The following is a 3,462-nucleotide window of genomic DNA, read 5'->3' as shown; positions in this document are numbered from 1 at the left end:
TTAATTCAGCTGAGAACTATAGGGACTATTTTAATTTCAATCTTTTCAGGTGAAGTGTGTCAGTCACAAAAGAACACATTATGTATGACCTCATTCATATTAAAAGACAAACTAAAAACTCTCATTTTGTTGAGACAAAATTGACCAGTAACTGAATTTCCAAGGTTGTAGATAATCACATTTTTCTTCCCTAGAGTTATTGGTAGATTTAAATGGCTGAAGAAGTGTGGCGTTTGGGGTTAACAGTGCAGGTCCTGCAGACAATGTCACCTAGAATCCCTCCACAAGGACAAGAATGGGCAAAAGAAACAAGACAACGTTTGTATGGAGAGGCAGAGAGAAGGTTACTGTTTATGGAGCATTGTTGGGGAATAGAAAATTTACATTCATAAAGGGTAATGAATGTATAGACAACTGGTGGAAGTAAAGTTAAGTTATGCAGCTATAAAAAGTTGAATTAACAAGTGTTTGTGTGATAGATGAAGATTCAAAATCACTACAAACACCAGAAGCAACACTAAGCAAAGATAAAGCAAATATACTTTATTTAAATGATCACTTTGCTCCTATTCTTCTCTTTGCAGGCTGAGGCTCATTTGGCATCAACACTGAACAAAGAAAAGTATAGGGTCTTTATCCATTCTATGGTGCCTGGCTGGAGGGAGTCACAGCATTTTCAAGGACCTGGGGCTATTTTCCATTCTTTTCAGAGCTGTGTTTTATCTCCTGGGATGGGTCATAAAACCCCTGTTTGTGGTGGTGGTGGTGTTGTTGTGTACCCTGGAGTCAGAACCAACCCATAGTTGACACTTCAGCAGGTACTCAGAGACAGTTAATTGAACAGAAGGATTTACTAGAACATAAGGACTTATTTGAGTAGGGTCGGAAGGTCAGCAAAATGGAATCTCTTTGGTTCAATTGCATATTCCCAACTTAAAGGGGAAAATGGGTGAAGAGCTTGTAAAAAGTACTTCCTACTGAAATAAGGAGAAGCCAGGGGAGGGGGTCTTATGTCTATGAGGGCTCAATGGAGTTGGTTGATATTGAAAGCTGGTTAACAGGAACTTTCCATAGTCTAGTTTATTAAGGTTTCAATTCCATGAGTAGTGAGTGCTAACAGGCTCAAATGACTGAATTTAATTGCTTCTGAACTGCAGTAGAAAAAGATCTCTTGAAGAAGACCTTACCCTATACAGGCCACCAGACAAAAGTTTCAAACTCACTACAAAGTCCAAAAGCAACAGAGAACAGGGACCAGAATGAGTGCTTGTCACTAAACTTTGAACTCTCCATAGCCCATGTCATTGGCCCAGACTCCAGCCACAAGGCCAAGCCAAAAAAGGAGGCCATAAATACAGCCTTATCTCCCTGGAAACCTGCCTCCTTCATAGTTTCTTTTCAAAGAGGAAGGCCCATCCCTTTGGGATATAACTCTCTAGTCCCTCTATCTTATAAAAAAAAAATTATATCTGAACTTGTCCATCTTGAATACAGTGAAACAGCAGTGTAGGCCTTGCATAAGCACTGTGTCCTAAATCTTTAAGCAGAACTTAGTCTGTTTCATTCCCTCTTGAGAGTGTCACATTTCCCATTCTTGAAAGAGAAATGAAAAGATGTCTACTTTTTCAATTACAAAGAGATAAAGAAACCTTAAGTTTCTCCTAAGAGAAATTCCATTCCCTTGCTACCTAATTTAGAAAAAATTGGGGGTCATAGTCTTAGAAACTAGTCTTGCTCTTCATTTCTCAAGCTAGGAGAACTGAAAAAACAAATTTAAACCTCAAGTCTCAATATTGAAAGATGCTTTGTGAAATATATAGAATGACTTGGAAACATCAAAAGAAGATGGAGGGGAGTATACAGAATCACTGTACCTTTAAAAACAGTGATTGACACTGAAAAAATTTAGGAAGTATCATATGAGCAGGAGCCAATGGTAATGGAGGAAGTGGAAACTACAGTGAAGGCTTTGAAAAAAAAAGCCTCAGGAATAGATGGTATGCCAATTGACTTGTTTCAGTTAACAAAATGCAGCCTTGGAGGCACTCATTAGCCAATGCCAGGAAATTTGGAAGAAAGCTGTTTGGCCAAAGAGTTGGAAGAGATCCATATTTGTTTCCATTTCCAAGAAAGATGTTCCAGCTGAATGTGAAAACTATCAAACAATTTCATTAATAACACATGCAAGCAAAATACTGGTAAAGATTATTCAAAAATTAACTACCAGAAGTTCAAGAAGGATTGAAGAGGCCATGACACCAAGGATAGCATTGCTGATGTCGGATGGATCCTGGCTGAAAGTAAAGAACACCAGAAGAATGTCTAATTTTGCTTTATTTACTGTGCAAAGACATTTGACTGTGTGGATCATAACAAGTTGTGGCTGACATTGAGAAGAATAGGAGTCACAGAGCACTTGACTGAGCTTATGCAAAACTTATTTCTGAATCATGAGGTTGTTGTGCAAACAGAGCAGGAGAACACTGCATGGTTTCCAATTAGGAAGGGAGTGAGTGTGTCAGGATTGTATTCTCTCTTTCTATATATTCAATCTGTATGCTGAGAAAATTATTCAAGAATCTGGACTCTCTTTCGCTTGGATCCGTGGTCCCGCCGACATGGGCAAGTGTCGAAGTCTTCGTACCGCCAGGAAGCTGCGCAGGCACCGGCGCGACCAGAAGTGGCACGATAAACAGTACAAAAAAGCCCATTTGGGCACAGCTTTGAAGGCCAACCCCTTTGGAGGCGCATCTCATGCAAAGGGAATTGTGTTGGAAAAAGTGGGTGTTGAGGCCAAGCAGCCAAATTCTGCGATTAGAAGGTGTGTCAGAGTCCAGCTCATTAAGAACGGCAAGAAAATCACAGCCTTCTTGCCTAATGATGGATGCTTGAATTTTATTGAGGAAAACGATGAAGTTCTTGTTGCTGGATTTGGTCGCAAAGGTCATGCTGTTGGTGACATTCCTGGAGTCTGCTTTAAGGTTGTCAAAGTGGCCAATGTATCTCTTTTGGCCTTATACAAAGGCAAGAAGGAATGACCAAGATCTTAAAGTTTGAAAATGTCATACTAATAAATTTCTATATGAAAAAAAAAAAGAATCTGGACTCTATGAGGAAGAATTAACAATTTCAGCTTGCTTTGGTCAAAAATCAACACTCTTGGCACTAGCAGTCAGGAAATCAAAAGACAAATTGCACTGGGGAAGTCTGCTTTCAGAGACCTCTACAAAGTACTAAAGAGCAATGATGACAGTCTAGAAACTAAAGTGTGCCTGATCTAGGCCATAGTATTCACAATTATTTGCTATGCATCAGAGAGCTGGACAGTGACTAAGGATGCTAGAAGAAGAATTGATGCCTTTGAGCTGTGGTGTTGGAGAAGAATACTGAATATATCCAATGGATTGCTAAAAGAACACAGATATATTTTAGAGAAAGCATATCCAGAATGCTCCTTGGAGG

The 3,462-nt window shown here is 39.4% G+C and overlaps 1 pseudogene; it reads left to right on the top strand.

Moving 5' to 3' along the window:
* The first annotated feature begins 2,618 nt into the window (after positions 1 to 2,618).
* Positions 2,619 to 3,050, top strand: LOC102860330 (annotated as a pseudogene).
* Positions 3,051 to 3,462: the final 412 nt, after the last annotated feature.

The sequence above is a fragment of the Elephantulus edwardii genome, unplaced genomic scaffold (genome assembly GCF_000299155.1).
Source record: "Elephantulus edwardii isolate Elephantulus edwardi_28Jun2011 unplaced genomic scaffold, EleEdw1.0 scaffold00033, whole genome shotgun sequence".
Classification (NCBI taxonomy): domain Eukaryota; kingdom Metazoa; phylum Chordata; class Mammalia; order Macroscelidea; family Macroscelididae; genus Elephantulus; species Elephantulus edwardii.
Note: the sequence above shows the minus strand (reverse complement) of the source record. Positions and strands in the feature narration are given on the sequence as shown.